Source organism: Chiloscyllium plagiosum, unplaced genomic scaffold (assembly GCF_037043375.1).
Source record: "Chiloscyllium plagiosum isolate Xiang-an unplaced genomic scaffold, Cpla_swu_hap1 HiC_scaffold_48, whole genome shotgun sequence".
Lineage (NCBI taxonomy): Eukaryota > Metazoa > Chordata > Chondrichthyes > Orectolobiformes > Hemiscylliidae > Chiloscyllium > Chiloscyllium plagiosum.
In genome coordinates, this window is record NW_028270186.1 from 45,281,976 (window position 1) to 45,300,310 (window position 18,335).

General features: G+C 45.6%; 1 long non-coding RNA gene across 3 annotated transcripts in view; it reads right to left on the bottom strand.

Annotated features, from left to right (window-relative positions):
* Positions 1-17,922, bottom strand: part of LOC148135902 (uncharacterized) — a 28,272-nt gene extending 10,350 nt beyond the window's left edge. Inside the window, exons 1-4 of one of the 3 annotated variants that reach the window (XR_015754864.1) lie at positions 17,819-17,922; positions 17,159-17,264; positions 14,932-15,014; positions 13,119-13,218 (exon numbers count right to left, since the gene is read on the bottom strand). This is a non-coding gene — a long non-coding RNA (uncharacterized LOC148135902). Of the gene's footprint in view, positions 1-13,118; positions 13,219-14,931; positions 15,015-17,158; positions 17,511-17,818 lie in introns of those variants that run through there. The other 2 variants (XR_015754863.1, XR_015754862.1) reach the window with 2 other exon arrangements.
* Positions 17,923-18,335: the final 413 nt, after the last annotated feature.

An 18,335-nucleotide genomic window follows, 5' to 3' on the forward strand; every position in this document is an offset into this window, starting at 1 on the left:
TAACTACCTGTACAGAGTGTAATTAAACCCTCCCAGTCTAAACCGGATCCAACTCCCCTTTCCCGTTTCCTCCTCCTGCACACACCAAGGGTCATTCTAGATCCAGTGACCCTTCCTCAGAACTGACGGCAGCTGGGAAAATTAGAATCCCTACAGTGTGATAACAGGCCATTCGGCCCAACAAGTCCACACCCACCCTCTGAAGCGTTTCTCAACCAAACCCATTCCCTGACCCTCTTATTCTACATTTCTCCTGACTAATGCACCTGACCTATACATCCCTGAACACTACGGGAAATTTAGCTGGGCCAATGCACCTAACCTGCATATCTTTGGAGATAGGGATATAAAGAGTAAATAATAGGTGGGGATGGAGCCCAAAAGAGTCAGTAACATTTGGAAAGACAAAGGAGTGGATAACAATCTGCCTGGGAGGGTGCATAGCTGTTAATGGAGGGGACAGGAACCTGTGTCTGGCAGCATCTCAGTGGAGGTGCTGGAAATGGCAGCTGATGATCTACGTTCTGCTGCAAAACAGACCCCGAGCTTCCAGTTGCCTGTCACTTTAACACATGAGTCTGTTCCCTGGCCAACATCTCTGTCTCATGCTTACTGCTGTGTTCCAGTGAAGCTTGATGCAAGCTGGCAGAACACTCCAAAACATACCAAAACACCCCGTATTTCAAGGACTGCAATTTCCCCTCCCATGTGGTCAACAATACTCTCCAGTGTATCTCCACCACTTCCCACACCTCTGCCATTGAACCAAACCTCTCCAACTGCAGCAAGTATAGAACCCCCCCAGTTCTCACCTTCCACCCAGATACAATGTATCATCCTCCGCCATTTCCACCACCTACAATCAGATCCCACCAGAGATATATTTCCCTCTCCATTCCTTTCAGCATTCCACAGAGACCATTCCCTGTGAACTCCAAGTCAGATCCATGCCTCCCAACAACCCTACTCCCAGCCCCTTCACTTGCCAATGCAAGAGGTGTAAAACCTGTGCCCACACCTCCTCCCTCACTTCCAAAGGACCCTTCCACATCCAGCAGAGATTTTCCTGCACATCCAAACAACTCACCTATTATGGCCTTTGCTTTCGATGTGGTCTCCTCTCCACTGGGGAGTCAGGACACCAACTTGCGGAATGTTTCAGGGAACATTTCTGCAATGCATGCACCAACAAACCCCACCATCCTGTGGCCGACCACTTCAACATCCCCACCCACTCCACCAAGGACATGCAAGTCCTGGGCCACCTCCACCACCAAATCCCAGCCACCCGACGCCTGGAGGAAGAAAACCTCATCTTCCACATTGGGACACTTTAACCACAGAATCAAGGTTTCCTCATCTCCCCTCCCCTGCCTTATCCCAGATCCAACCCTCCAACTCGACACCACCCTCTTGAACTGTCCCACCTGTCCATCTTCCTTTCCAATTATCCACTCCACCCTCTCTCCAATACCCTCCACCTACATCTACCAATTGCCTTCCTAGCTCCCTTCCCACCAACCACACACATCCCTCTTATTTATCTCTCAGCCCTCTTACTACTCCCCCTCCCCCACCAATCCCGGTATTCCTGATGAAAAGAATATGCCCAAAATGTCAATTCTCTTGCTCCTGAGATGCTGCCTGACCTGCTGTGCTTTTCCAGCGCCATACGTTAATGCAAGCTGGAAGAACAACACCTCATATTCTACTTGGGGACCCTGCACCCCTCTAGCCCCAGTATCAAATCCAATAATTTTAGGTCCTGAACTCTCCAATTTCCTCACACCCTAGCCTTTTAACCCACATACCAGGCCTTGTTATCGCATAGCCTACCATTACACATTATCTATGGTTAGCCACTAACTGTCCCCATAAACAGTTATTCACCCTCCCCCAGCCAGATCTTTATCCACTCCTTTGTCCAACTGCTCCCATCTCTTTGGACTCTATCACCACCTATCATTTACTCCTTAACGCCTACTTTCTGCATATAAACCGACATTTCTTTTCAGTAACATCAGTTCTGAGGAAGGGTCAGCAGATCCAAAATGTTAACTCTGATTTCTCTTCACAGATGCTGCCAGACCTGCTGAGCTTTTCCAGTACCTTTTGGTTATTGAGAGAGATTTACAGCATCTGCAGTTCTTTTGGTTATAATTTACAAGGAATTTCTTATTCAGGTCTAGCAGCCTAAAACCGTGCATTTATAAACCCTCCCAGTCCACAATAGCTCCATTTCTTCCCCAGACTTTGCAGTCTCTCCCATTCCCTTCACACTCACTAGGTCCCCCCTCACCGTGACACTGTGCCTGCACAGCTTATGGCCACGTGTTGGCCTGCTGGACTCACCCCAATTCACTCCCATTGGCTGGAGGATGACGCCAATTCTTCTATTGGTCTGAAGCTGCTGTCAATCACCCGGGCCCCATTGTGACATGAGTGGGCTCCTCCCAAGGGCATCGGATGCTGAGGGGTGACCTCATAGAGTTTTATAAAATCCTGAGGAGTGTGGATGGGAAAAATAGACAAGGTCTTTTCCCTGGGGTGGGGGAGTCTAGAACGAGAGGGTGTGGGTTTAAGGTGAGAGGGGAAAGATTTAAAAGGGACCCTAAAGGCACCTTTTTTCACACCGAGATTGGTGCAAGTATGGAATCTTCTGTTCAGGGAAATGGTGGAGGCTGGTACAATTACACCACTTGGCATCTGGATGGGTATGTGAATAGGAAGGGTGTAGAGGGATACGTGCCAAGTGTTGGCAAATGTGACTAGATTAGTTTGGGATATCTGGTCGGCATGGACCAGTTCGACCAAAGGGTCTAATTCCATGCTATAGGTCTCTATGACTCTGTCCTGGGATGAGCTTCATCATTCACAGTGAATGGGGCAGTAACACAGAGCATAGGGGTTTGGGGCTATTCAGCCCATTGGGGCTGTACTCTCTCCCTCTGAGATGGTACCAGTCTATCCCAACTCACCTCCCATTTGTCTGTAGCCCTCCAAATCCTTCCTTAAAAAAGTTAAAATTCTAAATTTGTTTTGACAATAACTACTGAATCTGCATCCAGCTCTCGGTCAAACTGTTCCAGATGATCAGAACTTAGTGAGTAAAATAATCTTCACATTTTTAACCTGCATTATTTGCCAGTTACCTGAAGGTAGTTACTAAAAATTGTGACATTAATAATTTCTCCCTCTGTCTCTCTGTAAATTAAATATCCTGGAAACAAATCTGCTCCTGGTCGAAATCACTGCCTAACCTTCTCAGCTCCAAGGAGAATTATCTGATCTTCTGTTAACTCTCCATAAAAGAGAAACCCATCTTAATTTTATTAGTGCCATAAAGATGTACAGCAGAGAAACAGACTCTTCCATCCAACTTGTCCTTGCCGACCAGATATCCTAAATTAATCTCATCCCATATGCCAGCACTTGGCCTATATCCTTCTAAACTTTTGCTAATCACATACAACATCTCAAAGGCATAATTGGGTAATTGTACCAGCCTCCACACTTCCTCTGGCAGCTCATTCCATAAACGTACCATGTTCAGCTAGAAACATTACTCCTTAGATCCCTTTTAAATCTTTTCCTGTGAAGCCTGTGCCCCCAAGCTTTGGACTCACATATCCTAGGAATAAGACCCTGGGATTTCACCCTATCCATGCCCCTCACAATTGTATCCGATGCTCCAGGGAAAACAGCCCCAGCCTATTCACCCTCTACCTACATAGCTCAAACCCTCAACCCTGGCAACATCTTTGCGGATCTTTTCCGAACCCTTTCAAGTTTCACAATATCATTCCGATAGCAGAGAGACCAGGACTGAAAGCAGAATTCCAGAAGTGGCTGAATCAATGTGCTGTGCAGCCGCAAAATGGCGTCCCAACTCCACTACTCAATGCACTGACCAGTAAAGGCAAGTACACCAAACACCTTCTTCACTACCCTGCCTATGATTCCACTTTCAAGGAACTATGAACCTGCACTCCAAGGTCTGTTTGTTCAGCAACTATCCCCAGGACCTTCCCATTAAGTGTATAATTCCTGCCCTCATTGGCTTTTCCAAAATGGAGTATCTCACATTTATCTGAAATAAACTCGATCTGACAATCCTCAGCCCATTTGATTGAAGTCCCATTGTACTCTGAGGTAACCTTCTTCGCTGTCCAGTGCACCTCCAATTTTGATGTTTACTGTAAACCCACTAACTATACCTCATTTATTCACATAGAAATCGCTGATATAAATGATGAAAAGCAGTGGACCCAGCACCGATCCTTACACCATATTGCTCATCACAGGCCTCCAGTCCGAAAAGCACTACCCTCTGTCTCCAACCTTCCAGCCAATTTGTATCCAAACAGCTGGTTCTCTCCGTATCCCAAGGTGGCTAACTCGCTAACCAGTCTGTCATGTGGAACCTTTTTGAATGTCTTTCTGAAGTCCAAGTTAGTGATTTATGTACAAAGGCATGCTGACTATCCCTAATCACTTCTTGCCTTTCCAATTACATATAAACCTGTCCTTCAGAATTCCTTCCAACACCTTGTCTGCCACTAACTTCAGACTCCCCAGTTTATTGTTCCCTGGCTTTCCTCATCACCTTTCTCGCAACACCTCACCTGTGGCTATCAGTGATAGAAATATCTCAGTGAGGGCCTGGCAATCACTTCCCTAACTTCCCACAAAGATTTGGGATACACCTGATCAGGTCCCACAGATTTACTCAGCTTTATGTGTAAGACATCCAGTACAACCTCCTCTGTAATATGGACAGTTGTCAAGTTATCACTATTTATTTCTCCAAAGTCTCTAGCTTCCATATCCTCTTCCAGTAAAAGCTGACATGAAATCCTCAGATAGTATATCTCCCACCTTCTGTGGTTCCACAGACAGCCTTGTTGATCTTTGAGGGTCCATATTCTCTGCCTGGTTACTCTTTTGTCCTTCGTGTTTTGTAGAATCTCTTTGGATTGTCCTTAAACCTCTTTCCCCCCAAAGCTCTCTCATGCATGCTTTTTGCCCTCCTGTTTTCCCTCAAGTGTACTCCTACTGCCCCAAAACTCCGAGGGATTCACTCAAACCCAGCTGTCTGTACCTGCCATATCCCTCCTTCATCTTTTTGACCAGACCCTCAATTTCTCTAGACACACAGCATTCTCTACACCTACCAGACTTGGCAATAACAGGAACATACTGTCTATGTTCTCTTGTTGTCTCATTTTCACAGGCCTATGGAGGCAATGGCAGATGAGGACATGGAAAGAGTCATTCTCAGTAAAGAGGTAGTGTTGTGAAAGATAACAGCCCAAAAGTACATGGGTCTCCTGGCCATGATGGAATGCATCCCAGGGGACTAAAAGAGATGGTGAAGGGTCTATTGACCTTCCTTGCTAGAGGGATGGTTATGCTGCAGCTGTACAGGGTGCTGGTGAGGCCACACCTGGAGTACTATGTACAGGTTTGATCTCCTTACTTCAGCAAGGATGTACTGACACTGGAGGGGATACAGAGGAGGGTCACTAGTTTGAGTCAGGATTTGAGAAGGTTGGTGTATGTGGAAAGATTGTATAGACTGGGACTATACTTGTTGGGATTTAGAAGAATGGGAGGTTGTATTGGAAAAAAATAAAATTAAGAAGTGAATAGATAAGATAGAAGCAGGGAGGTTATTTCCACTGGAGGGGGGGGGGGGGGGGGCGTCAGCCGAGAGAGCATAGCGTCAAAATAAGGGGGTATCTGATTTAGGACAGAGTTGAGGAGGAACTTCTTCAGCTAAAGGGTTATGAATCTGTGGAATTCCCTGCTGAGTGCAGTAGTTGACATTATCAACTCGAATGCCTTTAAGGCAAAATGTAGATTTGCCAACAGGAAATGAATTAAGGGTTATGGTGAGGGAGCAGGAAAGTGGAGCTGAGGCCATGAGAAGCTCAGCCCTGACCTTATTGAATGGCAGTGCAGGCGTGAGGGACCAGATGGCCTACTCCTGCTCCTATTCCTTCTGTTCTTATGTTCCCACTTTCCAGCCGTCCCTTTACCTGGGGGTTGCAAAGAAATATTGAAATTTCTCGCCTTGTACCGTCAAAATTCACCTTTGTCCAACTTCGAACACCAACTTTTAGATCTGGTCTATTATTTTCTGCAACTATTTTAAAAGTAGTAGAATTATCGTCAGAGAATCCCAAGTGTGGAAGCAGGCCATTCGGCCCATCACATCCAGACTGACCCTCTGAGCCTCCTATCTTACCCCTGTAACGCTGCATTTCACATGGCCAATCCCCCCAACCTGCACATCCCTGAACAATATGGGCAATTCAGCCTGGATTATCCACACAACGTGCACATCTTTGGACTGTAGGAGGAAATCAGAGCACCCGGACGAAACCCACACAGACAACCTCAATAAGGTGATCATCCTGTTCCTATTTCCCAGTTCCACCCAAGTAATTTCACCGGGCGAACTCCCATGAATATCCTCCCTAAGCACAACAATAATGTTATCCCTAATCAAAAACACCATTCCACCTTCTCTCTTATTCCCCCTTTCTATCCTTCTTCTTACATCTATTCCCTGGAACATTAAGCTACCTGTCCTGTCCAACCTAAGCCACGTTTCTGTAATACCCACTATATCCCAATCCCATGTTCAAAACCATATCTTAAACTCATCTGCTTTCCCTGTCAAACCTCTTGCACTGAAATAAATGCAGTGCAGTGCTATCAAAAGGACAGACTGATGGGCAGAGTGGATAAGATGGCCCTGTTGGTGAGGGATGACGTTCAGTCCCTTGCGAAGGGGGAGACACAGAATCAGGAGATGTAGAGTCAGATTGGAGGGTGGCTAATGATTAGATTAGATTACTTACAGTGTGGAAACAGGCCCTTCGGGCCAACAAGTCCACACCGACCCGCCGAAGCGCACCCACCCAGACCTAACACTACGGGCAATTTAGCATGGCCAATTCAACTGACCTGCACATTTTTTTGGACTGTGGGAGGAAACCGGAGCATCCGGAGAAAACCCACGCAGACACGGGGAGAACGTGCAAACTCCACACAATCAGTTGCCTGAGGCGGGATTTGAACCCGGGTCTCTGGCGCTGTGAGGCAGCAGTGCTAACCACTGTGCCACTGTGCCGCCCTAATGTTGTCCCACTTTTCAAGAAAGGTGGGAGAGAGAAAACAAGGAATTATAGACCGGTTAGCCTGATGTCAGTGGTGAGAAAGATGCTGGAGTCAATTATAAAAGATGAAGTTACAGCTCATTTGGAAAGCAGTAATAGGATTCGTCAGAGTCAGCATGGATTTACAAAAGGGAATATACTGACTTGGATTGAAAATTGGCTGGCTGACAGGAAGCAAACAGTAGTGATAAACGCTTCCTTTTGGAATGGCAGGCAGTGACTAGTGGGGTACCACAAGGTTCGGTGCTGTTTACAATATACATTAATAATATAAATGAACATATTAAAAGTAATATTAGCAAATTTGCTGATGACACAAAGCTGGGTGGCAGGGTAAAATGTGAGGAGGATGTTATGAGAATACAGGTTAACTTGGACAGGCTAGGTGAGTGGACGGATGCATAGCAGATGCAGTTTAATGTGGATAACTGTGTGGTTATCCACTTTGGAGGTAAGAACAGGAAGGCAGATTACTATCGAAAAGGAGTCAAGTTTGGTAAAGGGGAAGTACAACGTTATCTAGGTATCCTTGTACATCAGTCAATGAAAGCAAGCATGCAGGTACAGCAGGTAGTGAAGAAAGCTCACTGCATGCTGGCCCTCATAACAAGAGGAATTGAGTATAGGAGCAACGAGGTCCTTCTGCAGCTGTACAGGGCCCTGGTAAGACCGCACCTGGAGTATTGTGTGCAGTTTTAGTCTCCACATTTGAGGAAGAACATTGTGGCTATTGAGGGAGTGTTGGGTAGGTTCATGAGGTCAATTCCCGGAATGGCGGAATGATCACATGTTGAAAGATTGGAGCGACTGAGCTTGTATACACTTGAGTTTAGGAGAATGAGAGGGGATCTGATTGAGACCTCCAAGATTATTAAAGGGTTGGACACTCTGGGGACAGGAAGCATGTTTCCAGAACCAGAGGACACAGTTTAAAAATAAGGGAGAGGCCATTTAGAACAGAGTTGAGGAGAAACGTCTTCACCCAGAGAGTAGTGGCCACATGGAATGCTCTGATCCAGAAGGCAGTGGAGGCCAAGTCTCTGGATACTTTCAAGAAAGAGATGGATAGAGCTGTTAAAGATAATGGAATCAAGTGTTACAGAAATAAGACAGGAACAGGATACGGATTGTGGATGATCAGCCATGATCATAATGAATGGTGGTGCTGACTCAAAGGGCAGCATGGCCGATTCCCGCACCTATTGTCTATTGTACCTTGTCAGTCCTACCTCATTCTGTGCCTTGCCCTTGCCTGCCTTGCCTGTCTAACTTCTCAACTGTACCAGTCTCAGACTTACCTCCTTTCTCACTACCTCTTTAGGTTTACCCCCCACTCCCTCACTGGTTTAATGCCTCCCGTGTAGGACTAGCAAATCTCCCTGCTTGGATATTAGACACCTTCCAATTCAGGTCTAATCCATCTTTCTTATGCAGAGATTCCAATGATCCAAAAATGTGAATCCTTGTCCCCTGTATCAGATCCTTGGCCACGCATTCATCTGCCGTACCCTGCTAGTCCTATTCTCACTAGCATGTGGTACCGGGAGTAATCCAGATATTACTACCGACAAGGACCTGCTTATTATCCTACAGGCTAATTTGATTAGATTAGATTACATTACAGTGTGGAAACAGGCCCTTCGGCCCAATAAATCCACACCGACCCGCCGAAGCGCAACCCACCCATACCCCTACATTTACCCCTTACCTAACACTATGGTGTAATTTAGCATGGCCAATTCACCTGACCTGCACATCTTTGGACTGTGGGAGGAAACTGGAGCACCCGGAGGAAACCCACGCAGACACGGGGAGAATGCGCAAACTCCACACCCGGAATTGAACCCGGGTCTCAGGCGCTGTGAGGCAGCAGTGCTAACCACTGTGCCACCGTGCCGCCCACACTTTGCTATATTCTCTCTTCAGGACTTCATCCTTCTCTCTTACGTCATTAGTACCAATGTACAGCGACCTCCCACTGATCATTCTCCCCTTTCAGAATACTCTGCACCCTCAGAGCCATCCTTCACCCGGACAGTAGGGAGACACCACCCCATTCTGATGTCTCACTGTTAGCTATAGAAACTGCAGTCTGTACTGCAGACGAGAGAGCCCCCTATCACCATCGATTGTGTGGAACTGGATATACCTCACATTACACTAGATAGATCTATTACACTAGGAACTTGGCTGTCAGTGCGATAGTCCCCTGAGAGTCTGTGACCCCCGACGCTTTCCAAAACAATATACTTGTTTGAGATGGAAATAACCACAGGAGACTCCTGCACTACTTGCCCTCCACTTCTCCCTTTCCGAGAGGAAACCCATCCACCTGACTGGATCGGCAGTTTTCCTACCTTTCTGAAACTGCCACCTATCACACCCCCCCGGCTCCAGTAAGTTCTTCATTACCTTTAACCATCGCTCCATCTGATCCATGAAATCCTACAGGATTTGCATCCTCACTTCCTGCAGACAATCAGGATCACTGAAACTTTCCTTAATCTCCTACATCCAACAGGAAGAGCACATCACTGTACAAATGGCCATCTCTGCACCTTAACAGTCCACAGACCCAGAAAAAGGCACACAGTCTTACAGCTTTACAAAACACTACTCTAGAATAAATTAGTACCAATATTTTATATTAAAAAACTTAATCAAAGTATCATAAGATGTGTATTTAAAGAAATAAACCATCACCCTATTGAATGTTGTAGCTTTACTAAAATAAAACAGACTAAGATTTATCTTTGAAGAGACCGAAACCCACTGAGCTGTGAGTCACAGATGAACAGCACTAAACAGAACCTTCGCTCAAATTTATCCATGTCGACCAGATATCCGAACCTCATCTTATCCCTCTTGCCAGCACCTGGGCCATATCCCTCTAAATCTTTCCTATTCATGTCAAGTATCCAAATGCCTTTAAAATGCTATAATTGTCAGCCTCCACCACTTCTTCTGGAAGCTTATTCCATACACGCACCACTCTCTGCGTGAAAAAGTTGCTCCTTAGTTCCCTTTTATATCTTTCCCCTCCCACCCTCAACCTATGCTCTCTATTTCTGGACTCTCCTACTCAGGGAAAAGACCTAGTCTGTTTACCCTATCCATGCTACTACTGATTTTATAAACCTCGACGGAGGTCACTCCTCAGTCTCTGATGCTCCAGGGAAAGAAAGCCACAGCCTTTTTGCTCTCTTCCTGCAGCTCAAACCCTGGCAATATCCTTGTAAATCTTTTTTGAACCCTTTCAAGTTTCACAACATCCTTCCGATTGACGGAGAATATTTGCACACAATATTCCAAAAGTGGCCTAACCAATGTCCTGTACATGACCTTCCAACGTCTATACTCAATGCTCTGATCAATAAAGGAATGTATTCCAAACACTTTCTTCAATATCCTATCTACCTGCAACTCTACGTTCAAGGAAATATGAACCTGCACTGCAAGATATCTTTGTTCATCAGCACTATCTAGGAATTTGCCACTAAGTGTATCAGTCCTGTTAAGATTTGCTTTTCCAAAATGCAGGACGTCACATTCATCTGAATTAAATTCCATCTGCCACTTCTCACCCATCTGAACAACCTCCTTATTGTAATCTGAGGTAACCCTCTTTGCTGTCCACTATACCTCCAATTTTGGTGTCATCTGCAAACTTACTAACTATACCTCCTATGCTCATATTTAAATCATATATATAAACGACGAAAAGTGGTGGACCCAGCACTGATCCTTGCGAGACTCCACTGGTCACATGCCTCCAATCTGAAAAAACAACCCTCCACCACCACCCTGCCTTCTACATTTGAGCCAGTTCTGTACCCAAACGGCTTGTTCTCCCTGCATTCCATGAGATCTAACCTTGCTAACCAGTCTACCATGGGGAAGCTTGTCGAGCGCCTTACTGAATTCCATAGATCATGTCCACCTCTCAGCCCTCATCAATCCTCTTTGATACATCTTCAAATAACTTAATCAAGTTTGTGAGACATGATTTCCCACGCACATAGTCATGCTGACTATCACTAATCAGTCCTTGCTTTTCAGAATACACGCGCATCGTGTTCCTCAGGATTCCCTCCAACAACTTGCCCAGCATCAATGTCAGGCTGACCGGTTGATAGTTCCCTGGCTTGTCCTTACCACCTTTCTTAAATAGCGGCACCACGTTAACCAACCTCTAGTCTTTCGGCATCTCATCTGTGATAATCGTTGATACAAATATCTCCACAAGAGGCCCAGCAATCACATTCCCAGCTTCCCAGGGTTCTAGGGTACACCTGATCAGATGCTGGGGATTAACCAAGCTTTAACGGGTTACAAGACACCCAGCACATCCTCCTCTGTAAGATGGACATATTCAACATGTCGACATCTATTTCCCCACATTCTATATTGCCCATGTCCTTCTCCACAGTCAACACAGATGCAAAACATTCAGTTAGTATCGCTCCCATCTCCTGCAGCTCCACGCATAGACTACCTTACTGATCTTTGAGGAGCCCTATTCTCTCTCGAGTTACCCTTTTGTTCTTAATGTATTTATAAACACCCTTGGGATTATTCATAACCCTATTTGCCAAAGCTATCTCATGTCCCCTTTTTGCCCTCCTGATTTACCTCTTAAGTATACTCCTACTGTCTTTAATGCTCAGGGTTTTTGGGAATTTTTGGATTGGAATAAATGCAAAATATTACATCTTGATAAAACAAACAAGGGCAGACTTACACTAATTAAAAACAGGGCCTCGAGTAGTGATATGGAACAAAGAGGCCAAGGGGTTCGGGTCTTTCACGTCTGTGTCACATGTAGACAGGGTGGTTAAGAAGGTGCCGAGCACACTTGCCTTCATTGCTCAGACCTTTGCGTACAAGAGTTGGGACATTATTTTGGATGTTGGGGAGGCCTTTTCTGGAATTCTGTGTCCAGTTCTGGTCATGCTGATATCGGGAGGACATTATGTAGTTGGAGCGGATTCAGAAGAGATTTACCAGGATTTGATGGGAATGGATAGTTTGAATTATAAGCAGAGACTGGATAGGCTGCGACTTCTTTCACTGGCGTGCAGGAGGCTGAGGAGTGACCTTATTAGATGTTTCTCAAATCATGGAGGGGTGGTATCAGTAATGTGAACAGCAGGTGTCCTTTCCAGGAAGGGACGCGATTCAAGACTGGGTACATACCTTTTAAGGTGACAGCACAACAGCTTTAAAAAGGCGTTCGGGAACTTTTTTTTTATTTTTGTTCAGATAATGGTTTATGTGTGGAATGAAATATCAGAGGAAGTGGTAGTTGTGAATCAAATTACAATTTTAGGGTGGCACAGTGATTAGTACTGCTGCCAGGACCCCAGGTTCAATTCCAGCTTTGGACAACTGTCTCTGTGGAACTTGCACATTCTCCCAGTGTCTGCATGGGTTTCTTCCAGGGGCTCCAGTTTCCTCCCTAATGACAGAGCAGCTCTATGGTCTGGTAGGACAATGCTGCCTTTACCTTTTACACAGCGATGCCACTGTGTCTCTGGGGTGGGGAGAGGGAATGCTGAAGGTGGTGGATGGGACACCACTCAGGCACAGTGCTTTGTCCTGGAGGATGTTCACTTTCTTTAATAGTGTTGGGGGGTGCACTGATGCAGGCAAGTGGAGAATGTTCCAACACAATCCTGATGTGTGCCTGATAGAGAGCAGACAGACATTGGGGAATCAGGGGTTTGGGGAAACTGAGGTGTTCTCCTTGTAGCAAAGGCAATTGAGAGGAGCTGTGACAGAGGGGTTTAGAAAAGTTACCCGTTATAATAATAAACCTTACACCCATCAGCTCATTATACAAGGATTACAGGACACACATTAAAGGTTTGGGAAGATTCAAAGGAGAACTTTTATGTAGCAAATGGGATTTGGATGGAATACAATACTCACACACAATGAGAATATCCAAGTCCTGATGAATTGAGTAATTCAATCAGAGTTAGGTGTTACAATGACTGAGATTACCATCTGAATGTCCACCTGTAGTATCCTGTAATACAAGTTTATAAAATCCATCACTGTCAGTTCAGGTTAGAAACTCGCACCATCCCCTCCTCCTGGCCCAGGATGACTGGACACATTACCCCTTGTGGAGGTCAGCAGTCAGTTCAGGTTGAAATCTATGTGGGTTTCTAGGAGTTTCCACCTTGGAATTTCATGTGATTGAACAGGGCAGATCTTTGACACATGGGACAGAATATTCCAAGAGTCAGTGAGATGTGGAGAGCAGGATTTGCTTCTTTTTTTTTCCTTCCGTGCTGCCGCTGTGCCTCATCAATAAGACATGGGGGGTGAAAGGCTCATGCAGTTCGATGGGCAAGTTTTTTCCATTCTGACCAATGGGCAGCAAGCTCCTCCCATAGAGTATCTCTAAAAACAGAGCAACTCTGCATGCTTCACACTGCCCAGTGCTCCCAGTAAATGTTTAGAAGGGGGGAGGGGAACTCCTGGAAAAGGCATAACTGTAAAGTCCTAAGAGATTTGTGAACAGAGAGAGATGCACAGGAGAAGGGGGCAACAAGTTGCCAGATGGAGTATAATTTGGGAAAATGGGAAGTTGGTCATTTTGGAGGGGATAATAAAAGAACAGAGTGCTATTTAAATGGTGGAAACTGTAGAAAGCTGCACCACAAAGGGACCAGGGTAATTGTGCAGGAAACACTGAAAGCAGCAGATTCTGGGTCAGTCACGAATCAAGGGTTCATTTCAGATTCATCAAGTTTAAGGTAACACCGACACGGGTAAGGGGTTTCAGTAGCAATGGAGCTGGGGTGAGGTGGAGACAAGCAACATTTGAGAGTTTGGAATTCCTGGTGTTTGAGATTGCGTAGATGTCTGATCAGAAGGTCACCTTGGGGTTACAGATATGACAGCAAAGTTGTGAAGTCTAGTTCTATCTCAGACTGCACCCAGTGAGAGGGAGGGGCTCAGCAGTAAGGGAAAGGAATTTGTAATAGCAACTGAGGGTAATGGATTTAACCGTAACAATGTCTCTTTGGAGGAAATTGCAGTGGGAACGTGATAAGCAGTTTGGTAACTGAGTAACAGTGGAGCAATGGAGAGGGATGGTGGGGAGGGAGAGCTGGGCATTGTCAGTGTACATGTGAAACCTCACACTGTGCTTTTGGACAATGTCACCTCCTGGCAGTGCGTAGGTGAGAAACAGGAGGGACCAAGGATAGATCCTTGAGGGACACCAAATACAAGAATTCAGAAAGGAAAGGGAGAGTGGAGATGGAGCAGGATTTACAAATGATGGTGAGGTCAAATGTTAGTTTTTTTTTTGCAGAATGGATGAGAAGAACATAACCAGAAAAGACAGACAGACAGAACAAGGAACAATACCTGTGAATTGGCGAGGGGGAGTGATGAGGAGGAAACAGAATTGGAATGTCTGTAGTTTAGTGAGACTAGTAAAAGATCAAGGTGAGCTCTGATAATGCTTGACAAGAGACTGGAGAAAGGTGTAAGTTTGGGACAAAAATCAGGAACACCATGTGAGGCAGTTTGTCTCGGTGGGCTAGTGGGAGGGAGAGAAGCAGAAGAGGCAGCTGATCGGATTGTCTCAGTCTTAGTGACAGAGAAACTCAATGTGCTCCTTGCTCTTGTCGTTGGAGGGAAGGATGAAGGAGACAGGATGATGGACAGTGTTTTACAAAGAAACAAAACCAGGGTTAGTGATATTTAAAATGAGTGAACAAACCTAATATATTTAACTTTTATCCAGAATATTAAAATGTACAACTGAAGTCCTTGCTCGCATCCCAGCTCGGCAGACGGTGGAATCTGAATTCAAGAAAAAAATAACTGGAATTAGGAATCTCCTGATCTCCATGGAACCATTGTCAATGGTGAAAATAATCCTGACAACCTGACAGCAGCCCATCCAGCTACTCACTGTATTAATCACTGCAAAGTCTCAACACAGGAATGAAACTGGATGGACCACTTGGCATCTAACAAGGCATTAGGAAATACAACCACAGAATCAGCCCTCTCGACTCTGCAACATTCTGCTCACTAACATCTGGGTTTTTTTGTGCCAAAACGTGGTGAGCTGTCTCACAGACTAGTCAAGGAACAGCCTGACATAGTCATACTCAGAGTAACCCCTTACAGATAATGGCCAGACACCACCATCACCATCCCTAGATAGACAGTGTGATGATGGAAAAGCACAACAGGTCAGGCAGCATCCGAGGAGAAGGAGAATCGACGTTTCGAGCCGAAGCCTTTCATCAGCCTGACCTACTGTTTTTTTCCAGCACCACACTCTCGGCTCTGATCTCCAGCATCTGCAGTCTTCACTTTCTCCTGAAATCTCTGGATATGTCCTGTCCCACCAGCAGGACAGACCAGGCAGAGGTGATGGCACAGTAGTGTATACACAGGAACCATTTGCCCTGGGAGTACTCATGGACACCAGGAAGTCTCATGGCTCCTGCTGATTACCACGTACCGTGCTCCCATGGCTTATGAATCAGTGCTCCTCCATGTTGAATAACACTTGGAGGAAGCACGGAGACAATAAAATGGTGACAAGCCTACTCTGGGTACAGGATTTCAATGTCCTCCACCAAGAGTAGCTCAGCAGCAGGATTACTGACTGAGCTGGTCGGGTCCTCAAGGACATAGCTGCTCAACTGGGTTTGCAGCAGGCGGTAACGGAACCAGCAAGAGGGAAAAACATAAAAGATCTTATCAGTATGAATCTGCCAGCTGCAAACGCATCTGTCCATGACAGTATCGGTAAGAGCGACCATCCCACAGTCTTTTTGGAGACAAAGCCTCACCTTAAAGTTGAGAAAAACCTCCATTGTGCTGAGTAGTACAATCACCGTGCTAAATGGGACAGATGTAGGAACTCAAACTGGATCTCTCTCAGGCACTGTGGGACAACAGCAGCAGCAGAACTGTACTCCAGCACAATCTGTAATCTCATGGGTTTGTACTGATAGCTTGTGCTCCAGAACTTGCCACTCACCAAGCTACGTACCGCTCCAGCACTGTCATCGACCGACAATGTGGAACATTGCCCAGGGATGTTCAACACAAAAACACAGGGCAATCCAACCCAGGCAATTTCCCTCTGTCAGTCCACACTCGATCAGCAGTAAAGTGATGGAAGTAGTCATCAACAGGGCTATCAAGCAGCAGCTGCTCAGCAACAGCCAGCTCAGCGACACTCACTTTAGGCTCCACCAGGGCCACTCAGCTCCAGATTGTGTTACCGCCCTGATTCACAATCTGGCAACCAGCTGAATCCCAGAGGTGAGGTGAGAGTGACAGCCCAGTCCCACTCCAAGATCACTAATTCTAGCTGGTTCCACCCTCATCTCAGCTCATATACTGAAACTCTCATCCATCGTGTGTTATTTCCAGACTTAATTATCCAAACACACTCCTGGCCAGCCTGTAATCTCAAGAAAAAAAATGAAAGGTCTATCGTGCACGTGCTCACTTCTCCCCAAACATGTTCATCAGTCAAAAGGCTCCTATTCACAAGCAACAACAATTTAAAATTCTCATTCTTGATTTGATTCCTGGCTGTAATCATCCCTAGCTCCCTGCACCACACATTCTTTGTCGAGGTCTCAACCCATTTTCTTTGAGACTCCCAACGATTTGTTAATTCATTACTTCAACTGTGTGGCTGATTCTACAGTTACTAAAGCAACATGGTCTGGAATTTGCAGAAAAAACCTCACAGGTCTGCTTTCTACCTTTAAGACATCCCTCAAAACCTGCTTTTTGGCAATGCTTTTGGTCACCTGACCTAATATCTCCATCTCTGGCCTTATATCTAAAGTTCTCAATAGTATTTTTATGAAATTATAAGTATGACAATAAAACTACAAACTGTTGTTGATTTGGACATTATCTTCAGATCTTTACTGTTGCTGTAATGAATAATCTGTAACATCTCTTACCCAACACATTGTGGGAGCACCTTCACCACACAAACTGCAGCTGTACAAGAAAGTCAAACATCACCCTGTCCCCAGGCAACAGGGCTTTGGCATTAATCACTGGTATCTGTGGAAGGAGAAACACAGTTGATGTTTCAGGGAGTGCAAAATGGATTCCAGGGAATGAAAAAGAAAAAAGTAATCTGATAATAGAGCAGCACATGGTCAGGGGCTGGGCCTCAGTCAAAAACTCATTTACAAAGGGTCTATAAAAGTAATAATACAGTAATAAACAGACCAAAAATACACCCATGGTTCGAGACTGAGGAAGCTAGATATTGACAAAGTGGTCATGAGGGAGCCCAGAGGTGAATCAGAGCTGTATGGGCTGATGTGATCACAATGACTCTCTACCAGAGAAAGGCTGCACATGCGCCTGGCTGCACCTTGCCCCCTACAAAGATGGCGGCCGCGCACGTGTCCAGTGAATCGTTGTCCCGAATAAAGATGGCGGCGCTCACTCAGGCCTGCAGCCGCGCTGAGGCAATTCCCCATTTACTGCAAACACGGGACTGGGACGTTCAAATTTGTATTTTCCGACATACACAATTTGTTTGTAAAACCTCTCCGCTCATGGCAATACAGTTTTTCTCCCGTTTCCCTGTTTATTTCTTTCCTTACCGTATCCTTTCTCTCCATAACTTCCCGAGCATTCATTACAGCGACTCTGCGCCGCGCGCGAGGGTGATCACATGATTTAGTTTAGCTCCGCCCTTCATTCACGTAGATTGGTTGGAGGACCAACATCCCGCCAGGTCATCCAGGTCCGCCCACCGTCCTTTCATTGGTCCGGTGCTGACATCAATCACCCGGAGTCCCTTTGTTGGCGAGAACATGTGCAGTGTGCCCTGCTTTAGCTGATATGTTGGGTCATGTAATGGGAGAGTTTACTGAGGGTAAGAATTCCCTTTGTGTGAGCTCTGCAGTAGATTTCCTCTATTCATGGAGGGAATTGCCTTCCTCGTCATGACTGAATAGCTATGATTGATGAATCAATGCCATCTGAATCAGTACATAAACACCCCATTTTCACAACATCTGAGATCTTTAGCACATTGTATCACGCTCTTCTTTGGAAACAACAAAAAAAAACATAAAATGGAGCCTCCAGGAATCGGAGCAGGAGTAGGGCATTCAT